We start from the raw sequence: 12,039 nt of genomic DNA on the forward strand, positions 1-12,039 counted from the left end.
TTTTGTTGCTGGTAATTGGTCTGTTCAAATTTTCTGTTTCTTCATTGGTCAGCCTTGGAAGGTTGTATTTTTCTAGAAAGGTGTCCATTTCTTCTAGCTTATCCAATTTGTTAGCATATAATTTTTCATAGTATTCTCTAATAATTCTTTGTATTTCTGTGGTGTCCATAGTAATTTTTCCATTCTCATTTCTGATTCTGTTTATGTGTGTAGCCTCTCTCTCTTTTTTTTTTTTTAACTCATGTATCTTTGACTCAGTTGAAAAGACTAGAATAGCTAAGGGTTGGTCAGGCATGTCTTTTTCTCTCCTCACTTTGCCTCTTTGTGTGGCTAGCCTGGGCTTCCTCACAGCGTGGTGTTTTCACAATCTCTTACATGTTGGCATGTTTCTTCCAGAGCACAGTGTTGAGAACTAGCGAGCATTGTTCATGTTTGGTCTTAAAAGTCCAAGAATACGACTTCCTGTTAGTATGATTGGTCCTGGTAGTCACAGGGAGGGCTCAGGTTCAAACAGAGAAGAAACAGACTTCAGCTCTTGATTGGAGAATGTCAAGGTAACATTGCAAAAGAGCATATGGAAAGGGAGTTATTATTGTGTCATCTTAGAAATATGATCTGACAAACTGTTAAAAAATAGATTCCTAAGGAAGATGAGAATGCACTGTAGGATAACCAAGAGTTAAGGAGATAAACATGACTCCCTGACAAAGCCCACATTGTTCAGGGAAAGTTCAGAGAACAGTTTTTGGATTTATCATTAAGCTTTCTCTAGGTTCCATGTCCATGTCTTCTTAGAGTCATATCTGTAGTATGGAGTAAGAGGGTCAAATAGGTAAAATTATTTTAACAGCCCTGCTTTATTAAAAATCCTTTAAGACATACAAAAGTAGTTCTACTTTGGTATTCTTGTGGAAAAATATAAAGACCAATGTGGAAGACAGGTGTTTCTCCTTCTTCTGGAGCAATAGAGGGCAACTTCTGCAATTCAGGAATACGTGATAGCACAGCTCCATTTAGGCAACACCAAGACTGGCATGTGGTAGAGATGGATAATCTAGTGCATGTGGTTAATGGCACTCAGCATCCACAATATTTCTACTATAATTTCTTATATTAAATAAGCTAGCCTGATTTCTCAGAATCAGGGAAAATATCTAGGGATTTGCAAGTGAATCAGCAAATATAGACCAGCACAAAAGGCCTGGAAGGCTGGCAGAAGTGAGACATAAGCCATCTTGCTGTACCTCCTTTTTTTTTCTTCTCTGCTCATTGGCAGGTATGAGGATGTTGGAGATACTCCAATAGCCTCCCAGTGTATGGTCACTGGCTTTGTTGAAAGTCCTTTCCATTGGCACAGACAGTACCTGTCTTCTCTGTGGACCATACCTGGACATTACGTAATTGAGTCAAGAGTTGCAGTGATAGTTTCCTGATTCCCACCTTCTTGAATTGGTTTAGTCTAGAATCCACTCATCTACCGCTTCAAATAATATTAGTATCAAATCCTTTGGTAGTAAATTCTTTTCTGCTTAAAATAGCTGACATGATTTTTCCTTCCTGTAGCCACATCCTTCCTGAGAGTCAGCGTCTGGTAATGGCAGTGGGGAAGGGCGTTCTCCTAACAGGAGTTGCGGTACCAGGCAAGAACTGCTTGTCTCCCAGCAGGGCAGCTGTCCTCTTGGAGCGAAACAAAAATAGTCAAAGAAAAGCACTGCAGCCTCTGTGGGGAAGCTTATCCCATACTGGTGAGATAGTTCAGAGAGTTGTTAAGTATTCTTTTAAAGGACTGCACAGGTTACACAACTCTCAGTTGTATAAAGGTTTTGTCTTTTTGGAATAAGTGTTCTTAGAATAATTCTTTCTGAGAAGTGAATGGAAGGGTATGGTATTTGAGCTTAGTTCTATATATTTTTTTAAATAATGGCTTTATTGAAGTGTTGACATACAGTAAACTGCACATACTTATAGTACACACTTCAATATGTTTTCATACAAGGATATATACTGAAACAATTATCTGCATCAAAATAATGAATATATCCAACATGTACAACAGTTTCTCATGACCCTTCAGGAACTCTTCTTCATGACCCTCTTTCTTCCATACACCCTCTCTTCCAGTAACAACTGATCTGCTGTCACTATAGACTAATTTGCACTTTTTAGAGTTTATGTACTTAATATCTTCTAGTACCTACCTTTTCTTTTTCTTATTTCTTCCACTTGGCATAGTGATTTTGAAATTCATCCTTATTGTCTATTTTAATAGTTCATTCATTTTTATTGGTGAGTAGCATTTCATTATGTGAACATACTACAGTTTATTTATTCATTCACCAGTTGAAACCATTTGGGTCATTTCCAGTATAGGACTATTATAAATAAAGTTGCTATGAATATTCATGTATAAGCCCTTATAGGTATATACCCTTTCAGGTATATTGGATAATTACCCAGGAGTGGAGTGGCTTGCAGATGTAGTAGGTGTTTACATTCCCAGGTTGGGTTTTACCAAATATATTCCCACTAAGAATTTCACTTTTTTTTTTCTTTAATTCTTATTTTGGTATCATTAATCTACAATTACATGAAGGACATTATGTTTACTAGGCTCCCCCCTTCACCAAGTCTCCCCCACATCCCCATTCACAGTCACTGTCCATCAACATAGTAAGATGCTATAAAATCACTACTTGTCTTCTCTGTGTTGCACAGCCCTCCCCGTGCCCCCCCACACTATACATGCTAATCGTAATGCCCCTTTCTTTTTTTCCCACCCTTGTCCCTCCCTTCCCACCCATCCTCCCCAGTCCCTTTCCCTTTGGTAACTATTAGTCCATTCTTGGGTTCTGTGCTTCTACTGCTGTTTTGTTCCCTCAGTTTTCTTTTGTTCTTATACTCCACATATGAGTGAAATCATTTGGTACTTGTCTTTCTCCACCTGGCTTATTTCACTGAGCATAATACCCTCTAGCTCCATCCATGTTGTTGCAAATGGTAAGATCTGTTTTTTCTTATGGCTGCATTACATTCTATTGTGTATATGTACCACATGTTCTTTATCCATTCATCTGCTGATGGACATTTAGGTTGCTTCCATATTTTGACTATTGTAAATAGTGCAGCGATAAACATAGGGGTGCATCTGTCTTTTTCAAACTGGAGTGCTGCATTCTTGGGGTAAATTCCTAGAAGTGGAATTCCTGGGTCAAATGGTATTTCTATTTTGAGCATTCTGAGGAACCTCCATACTGCTTTCCACAATGGTTGAACTAATTTACATTCCCACCAGCAGTGTAGGAGGGTTCCCCTTTCTCTACAACCTCGCCAACATTTGTTGTTGTTTGTCTTCTGGATGGTAGCCATCCTTACTGGTGTGAGGTGATAATCTCATTGTGGTTTTAATTTGCATTTCTCTGACGACAAGCTATATGGAGCATCTTTTCATGTATCTGTTGGCCATCTGAAATTCTTCTTTAGAGAACTGTCTATTCAGCTCCTCTGCCCATTTTTTAATTGAATTATTTGCTTTTTGTTTGTTGACATGTGTGAGCTCTTTATATATTTTGGATGTCAACCCTTTATTGGATCTGTCATTTACGAATATATTCTCCCACACTGTAGGATACCTTTTTGTTCTATTGATGGTGTCCTTTGCTGTACAGAAACTTTTCAGCTTGATATAGTCCCATTTGTTCATTTTTGCATTTTTTCCCCTTGCCCTGGGAGATATGTTCAAGAAGAGGTCACTCATGTTTGTGTCTAAGAGATTTTTGCCTATGTTTTTCTCTAAGAGTTTTATGGTATTGTGACTTACATTCAAGTCTTTGATCCATTTCTAATTTACTGTTGTGTATGGGGTTAGACAGTGATCCAGTTTCATTCTCTTACATGTAGCTGTCCAGTTTTGCCAGCACCATCTGTTGAAGAGACTGTCATTTCCCATTGTATGTCCGTAGCCCCTTTATCGAATATTAATTGACCATATATGTTTGGGTTAATGTTTGGAGTCTCTTTTCTGTTCCATTGTTCTGTGGCTCTGTTCTTGTGCCAGTACCAAATTGTCTTGATTACTGTGGCTTTGTAGTAGAGCTTGAAGTTGGGGAGTGAGCTCCCCCCCACTTTATTCTTCCTTCTCAGGATTGCTTTGGCTATTCGGGGTCTATGGTGTTTCCATATGAATTTTTGAATTATTTGTTCCAGTTCATTGAAGAATGTTGCTGGTAGTTTCATAGGGATTGCATCAAATCTGTATATTGCTTTGGGCAGGATGGCCATTTTGACGATATTAATTCTTCCTAGCCAGGAGCATGGGATGCATTTCCATTTGTTAGTGACCTCTTTAATTTCTCTTAAGAGTGTCTTATAGTTTTCAGGGTACAGGTCTTTCACTTCCTTGGTTAGATTTATTCCTAGGTATTCTATTCTTTTTCATGCTATTGTAAATGGAATTGTCTTCCTGATTTCTCTTTCTATTAGTTTATTGTTTGTATATAGGAAAGCCACAGATTTCTGTGTGTTAATTTTGGATCCTGCAACTTTGCTGAATTCTGATATCAGTTCTAGTAGTTTTGGGGTGGAGTCTTTAGGGATTTTTATATACAGTATCATGTCATCTGCAAATAGTGACAGTTTGACCTCTTCTTTACCAATCTGGATTCCTTGTGTATCTTTGTTTTGTCTAATTGCAGTGGCTAGGACCTCCAGTACTATGTTAAATAACAGTGGGGAGAGTGGGCATCCCTGTCTAGTTCCCGATCACAGAGGAAAAGCTTTCAGCTGCTCACTGTTCAGTATGATGTTGGCTGTGGGTTTATCATATATGGCCTTTATTATGTTGAGGTACTTGCCCTCTATTCCCATTTTGTTGAGAGTTTTTATCATGAATGGATGTTGAACTTTGTAGAATGCTTTTTCAGCATCTATGGAGATGATCATGTGGTTTTTGTCTTTCTTTTTGTTGATGTGGTGGATGATGTTGATGGACTTTCGAATGTTGTACCATCCTTGCATCCCTGGGATGAATCCCACTTGATCATGGTGTATGATCCTTTTGATATATTTTTGAATTCGGTTTGCTAATATTTAATTGAGTATTTTTCCATCTACGTTCATCAGGGATATTGGTCTGTAGTTTCCCTCCTCTTCTATTTTTTGGAAAACTTTAAGGAGAGTAGGTATTATGTCTTCCCTGTATGTCTGATAAAATTCCGAGGTAAATCCATCTGGCCTGGGGTTTTGTTCTTTGGTAGTTTTTTGATTACCGCATCAATTTCATTGCTGGTAATTGGTCTGCTTAGATTTTCAGTTTCTTTCTGGGTCAGTCTTGGAAGGTTGTATTTTTCTAGTTAGTTGTTCATTTCTCCTAGGTTTTCCAGCGTGTTAGCATATAGGTTTTCATAGTATTCTCTAATAATTCTTGGTATTTCTGTGGGGTCCATCATGATTTTTCCTTTCTCGTTTCTGATTCTGTGATTTCTGTTGACTCTCTTTTCCTCTTAATAAGACTGGCTAGATGCTTATCTATTTTGTTTATTTTCTCAAAGAACCAGCTCTTGGTTTCATTGATTTTTGCTATTGTTTTATTCTTCTCAATTTTATTTATTTCTTCTCTGATCTTTATTATGTCCCTCCTTCTGCTCACCTTAGGCCTCATTTGTTCTTCTTTTTCCAATTTCGATAATTGTGACATTAGACCATTCATTTGGGATTGTTCATCCTTCTTTAGATATGCCTGGATTGCTATATACTTTCCTCTTAAGACTGCTTTTGCTGTATCCCACAGTAGTTGGGGCTTTGTATTGTTGTTGTCGTTCATTTCCATATATTGCTGGATCTCCATTTTGATTTGGTTATTGATCCATTGATTATTTAGGAGCGTGTTGTTATGCCACCATGTGTTTATGAGCCTTTTTGCTTTCTTTGTACATTTTATTTCTAGTTGTATACCGTTGTGGTCTGAAAAGTTGGTTGGTAGGATTTCAATCTTTTGGAATTTAATGTGGCTCTTTTTGTGGCCTAGTATGTGGTCTATTCTGGAGAATGTTCCATGTGCACTTGAGAAGAATGTGTATCCTGTTGCCTTTGGATGTAAAGTTATGTAGATGTCTATTACGTCCATCTGTTCTAGTGTGTTGTTCAGTGCCTCTGTGTCCTTACTTATTTTCTCTCTGGTGGATCTGTCCTTTGGAGTGAGTGGTGTGTTGAAGTCTCCCAGAATGAGTGCATTGCATTCTATTTCCCCCTTTAGTTCTGTTAGTATTTGTTTCACATATGTTGGTGCTCCTGTATTGGGTGCATATATATTTATAATGGTTGTATCCTCTTGTTGGACTGAGCCCTTTATCATTATGTAATGTCCTTCTTTATCTTTTGTTACTTTCTTTATTTTGAAGTCTGTTTTGTCTGATACTAGTATTGTAACACCTGCTTTTTTCTCTCTGTTGTTTGCATGAAAAATCTTTTTCCATCCCTTGATTTTAAGTCTCTGCATGTTTTTGGGTTTGAGGTGAGTCTCTTGTAAGTAGCATATAAATGGGTCTTGCTTTCTTGTCTATTCTATTACTCTGTGTCTTTTGATTGGTGCATTCAGTCCATTTACATTTAGGGTGATTATTGAAAGGTATGTACTTATTGCCATTGCAGGTTATAAGTTTTTGGTTACCAAAGGTTCAAGGTTAACTTCTTTACTATCTTACTGTCTAACTTAACTCTCTTATTGAGCTATTATAAACATGGTCTGATGATTCTTTATTTCTCTCCATTCTTATTCCTCCTCCTCCCTTCTTCATATGTTGGGTGTTTTGTTCTGTGCTCTTTTTAGGAGTCCTCCCATCTAGAGCAGTCCCTGTAAGATGCCCTGTAGAGGTGGTTTGTGGGAGGCAAATTCCCTCAACTTTTGCTTGTCTGGTAATTGTTTAATCCCTCCTTCATATTTAAATGATAGTCGTGCTGGATACAGTAGTCTTGGTTCGAGGCCCTTCTGTTTCATTGCATTAAGTATATCATGCCATTCTCTTCTGGCCTGTAGGGTTTCTGTTGAGAAGTCTGATGATAGTCTCATGGGTTTTCCTTTGTAGGTGACCTTTATTTTTCTTCTGGCTGCCTTTAATACTTTGTCCTTGTCTTTGATCTTTGCCATTTTAATTATTATGTGTCTTGGTGTTGCCCTCCTTGGATCCCTTGTCATGGGAGTTCTGTGTACCTCTGTGGTCTGAGAGGCCATTTCCTCCCCTTGTTTGGGGAAGTTTTCAGCAATTATTTCTTCAAAGACATTTTCTATCCCTTTTTCTCTCTCTTCTTCTTCTGGTATCCGTATAATGCATATATTGTTCCATTTCGATTGGTACTCAGCTCTCTTAAAATTCTTTCATTCCTGGAGATCCTTTTATCTCTCTCTGCATCAGCTTCTCTGCGTTCCTGTTCTCTGTTTTCTAGTCCATTTATGGTCTCTTGCATCTCGTCCATTCTGCTTTGAAGTCCTTCCAGAGCTTGTTTTATTTCTGTATTCTCCTTCCTTAGTTCTTGTATATTTCTCTGCAAGTCCATCAGCATGGTTATGACTTTTGTTTTGAATTTTTTTTCAGGAAGACTGGTTTAATGTATCTCCCCAGGTTCCTTCTCAGGGAAAGATGTAGAAGATGTCGACGCTGTCTGGGTTAGTCTTGTATGGATCAAAGTTTTTGCCTTTTCTTGTTGATAGGTGCAATGGTGAGCTGTTGACTTTCTGTCAGCTGGGAGAGTCAAGCCTCTTTCCACTTGGCTCCTGGCCTTTCTTTACTTGGACAACTGTGACCACTAGTGGCTTGTGTTGGGCAATTACGTGTAGACTTGGTCTATGTATCTTGACCGGCCAGTATGGAGCAAGGTCCCTTGCTGTGGGCGTGGCCAGCCTCAAGCTGCTTCTCTGCTACTGTGGGTCCTGGTGGTGTAATGGACTGGGGGCTGTTTGGCTGTTTACCTCCGTGAGGGGTTTCAGGGCTGTTGCCCAGGGGGTTAGTGCACCTGGAATTCTCTGGAATTTCCAGCTGCTCAACTGTGACCCAGGATGCTTCCGTCCACCTGTGGTGTCCCTGTCCTTTTAAGACTTTCATAAAGCACTCGCTTTTCTTTGTCACAGGGGCGCCGGCTTCAGGCCCCACTCAAAGATCTTGCTGCCCTGTTTCCCTAGTTTCCAGCACCCCATGCATACACTGTGTCTGTGCTCTGGTCCGGATGGCTGGGGCTGGGTGTTTAGCAGTCCTGGGCTCCCTCTCCCTCCCGCTCCGACTCCTCTCTTCCCGCCGGGAGCTGGGGGGAGGGGCGCTCATGTCCCGCCGGGCTGCGGCTTGTATCTTACCCCTTTCACCAGGCGCTGGGTTCTGACAGGTGTGGATGTGGTCTGGATGTTATCCTGTGTCTTCTGGTCTCTCTTTTAGGATTAGTTGTATTTGTTGTATTTTCAAAAATATATATGTTTTTGGGAGGAGATTCCCACTGTCCTACTCACGCTACCATCTTGGCTCCGCCTCTCAGAATTTCACTTTTATAAACATATAAAGTGAAGTCCTACTTATATTAATCTAATGCATTTTTTAATTTATGGGCTCATACACATAAATAATATGCATACATATGTGTCTTTATAGTTAACTCTGTACGAAAATTTGCATACATTTTACCAATATTGGTACAGACTTTATTATTTATGATTATATGTACATAAAGAGAAAAAATTACTGTAATCTGTTTCAGACTGTTTCATTTTGTATTCTCATCAAACATTGCAAAAACTGTATATGCTGCTTTTTATAGTTGATTCATCATTTAGATGAAACCATAATCAAATTAGAGGAAATGTGACTCAGATATTTAATATACAATTTTGACTATAAGCTATGGCTTAGTGCACAGTAACGCATGATACACAGCGACCATGAGATCACTGTGTTTACCTTACCCACACACCTGCCCATGTCTCCACAATGGAAGATGAATTTAGTGATGGCAAACATTACACTTTACTGGGAGCAGAATGGAGAAATAGATGAAATTAGAGAAAGCTGAGAGAAAAGATTTGTTAGTACTACTGGGAAAAGAAAGTTTTCTTCTGTTTTCATTATCATATTCTCATTGATGCTTCCTTCACCTCATAGCCCTTTTCATGATTTTAAATAAAGATAAAAACACATCATACTTGTTTATGTATGTTTTAAAGCTCTGATTTTATTTTCCTCTAAATTGATTAGCGTTCTACTTCAATCTTAGTCTATTTGCTTGTTGCCATGTGATTTTTAGTTTTTTTGTGTGTGTGACTTGATTTAAAAAGAAATAAAATAAGAGAGGAAGGCAAGGATGGAAGGAAAAAAAGTAAGAAATAAAACTGGTAAGCATTGCTCCTTATATCTAAAATAACCACAGTGTACATTATTCTTAATGAAAAATATTTAATAATTAAATCCATAACAAAAGCAAGAGTACTCCAAAAGGTACAGTTATATCAGTTATTACACTTAACCCTGTTCATAACATAAAGTATTCTGGGTTTCGGTGTGATTTCTCATCCTGGATTTGCACACTAAATCTGAATTGTTAGTACAACAGTGCATTTACTTTTTTGAATAGTTGTATAGTTATACCAAAAGAACATGCATTCCTCTTTTTAGAGTTACTCTATTGTGGTCTCTTTATTAAATCCCGAAGAATGTACCTGAAAGCACAGTGCATTTGAGCATCTGTTGTTCTTTAATAAAAGGAAGATAGTGACTCCAGGGCTTTTTTCCTCATCCTCATTACAGAAATAAGAGGCTCTGAGGATTTAATCCACATTTCTGAAGTAGAGGTCTCTCAACTGTACAAATAATGATAGTGTCTCTATTTGTCTTCATCATCAAGATAATCAGAGAATCAAATCAAATGAGATCACTGAAGTAAAAGTAGTTGGTTATCTTTAAATCACTATAAAAATGTTATGTTAGGGACAATGTCAGGGTTTAGGTATATGGTTTTCTGCTGTAGGGAAGGCAGGAGTAAGGTTACAATTCAATTTTTAGAATTGAGTTATGTGTACAGGTAGAGATATAGAGTGGCATTCTTGGTACATCTCTTATATTAGCTCTTTATTGTAGTTGTCACTTTTATCTTCATGGTCAGTAATAAATGTAATTTTTAAAAGTAATGCAATATGAGGAAACTGTTGTTACCAAGAATTAGCCTCAACCATTTCAACTAGCATTGCACTTGCTGTAATTCTGATGTGGTGTTTTGAGGAGAGTCCTCTGATCACAAATGCTCCATATATAAGGAATATTATCTTCCTCCTTAAATTAAGGTGTTTTCATAAGAGTATTGTGCTTTATGACAAAGGCACTGAAGAAGAAACTTTAAAAGTTGAATTATCAGGAGACTATTGAAAAGAGATCATGGTTGAAATACTTCAACATAAGAAAAATCAACACTAGCTTTTTATCTTTCCTTAGATTATGAAATTGAATCTGTTTTTACTTACATTTGAATAATCAGAAATGTGTCAAGTATATAATTTTAACAGATTAGCTAAAATGTTTGCATTTTGCTCAATTCCTTTTTTTGTTTTTGCTGAGAGTCCAATACCTAAAAATGTTTCTTGATTTTCTTTGTTTCTAAAAATATGGTAAATAGATATCCTGAAAATCCTACAGTAAGATAATACCTATCAGTGTTGTTTAAATGTGTTCTTAAAAATCCTTTTAAATACATAGCTGAGCTTAAAAGAAAGTAAAGTCCAGGGGTTAAATGAGAGAGAGTGATTAAGAGAGAAAGAAGAAAAGAGGGAAAAGGGAAGGGAGAAAGGAAGAAATGAATGAAGGGAGGGAGGAGAGAAGGAAGGAAATAAAGGAAATTCTGGTGGTGGGCTTTGCTTATCTGTGAAATAAATAGGCTTTAGAAAACAGTTCAAAATCAATAGAATAAAAAGCCTGTGACCACATTATCTGGGGAGTTAAATCTGGGATGCCTCTGAACCCCAAGACTTTCAAAGGGTATAATTTTATTAAAAGAATAGACTGGAGGAAAATGACCTTGTAGTTTTGATGGAGTTGGCTGATTATTTGGAAAAATAAAAAAGAATTCTTATGAAATTGAATAAGAAGGATTCTATCTTAGGTGGCCATGAGGTGGATTTTAATACTACCTTTATATTTTAGAACATTCCAGATCAAGGAAAAAATAACAATAATATGCCAAATAGGTAATGTCCCTGGGGTACCAGCAAGCACAAATACAATGCTTCTCCATAAAACTACACCACCAAATAAGATCTCACATGATTCCAACCAGAAAAACAAAAAAAACCCCAAAAACATATTTAATATAAGTTTCAATAACCACTAGGAAATATTTTAACAAGTATAAGCATTAAAAACAAAAATGCAGCTTGAAAAAGACTACTAAAAACTTCAAGTCATCATAGAATTAACAGACGCATACTATAAAATAAGTATTTGTTAATAATTAGAATTTCAAAGAAGGATTTGAAAATAGGAGGAAAATAAAAAACTATTATCTGAATCTTAAGCTGAGGGAAGATTTTAAAATGTCACCTTAATTAAAAAGGCAGAATTAGAAATTCAATTTTAAGTTTTAAAAGTGATTTAAACAGGAAATAATGCAAACATAAATGAAAACATTATTTAGAAAGTTATGCTTTTTATAGAAATATACTTGTCTATAGAACTGTGTATATGCATATATAATAGCTCTCTTCTTGTCTGTCTCTTGTCTCAATCTTTTTCTGTATATATATATATATATATATCATGTACATATGTATGTCAGATTTTTAACAGATTAGAAAAAAACTAAAAAAAACCCAGTAAATTAGAATATAAATTTGAATAATTGGCCCTAAATTATCATAAAGAGATAGCTGAAAATATGAAAGTGATTTGCGACATAAAAAAACAGAAACATGAAATTACCAGGCATTTTTCTAAATATGTTCTGAGAAGGAATTTAAGGAAATAAGAAATAAGCAATAGTCAAAAAGACAATAATTAAGAATTTTCCATGGTATATAAAATA

At 36.8% G+C, this 12,039-nt stretch overlaps 1 long non-coding RNA gene across 1 annotated transcript in view; it reads right to left on the reverse strand.

The window, feature by feature from the left end:
• Nucleotides 1-2,558: 2,558 nt before the first annotated feature.
• Nucleotides 2,559-12,039, reverse strand: part of LOC130681410 (uncharacterized) — a 241,895-nt gene continuing 232,414 nt past the window's right edge. Inside the window, exon 2 of the long non-coding RNA XR_008994542.1 lies at nucleotides 2,559-2,875. This is a non-coding gene — a long non-coding RNA (uncharacterized LOC130681410). The remainder of the gene's footprint in view (nucleotides 2,876-12,039) is intronic.

Source organism: Manis pentadactyla, chromosome 17, assembly GCF_030020395.1.
Source record: "Manis pentadactyla isolate mManPen7 chromosome 17, mManPen7.hap1, whole genome shotgun sequence".
NCBI classification, from domain to species: domain Eukaryota; kingdom Metazoa; phylum Chordata; class Mammalia; order Pholidota; family Manidae; genus Manis; species Manis pentadactyla.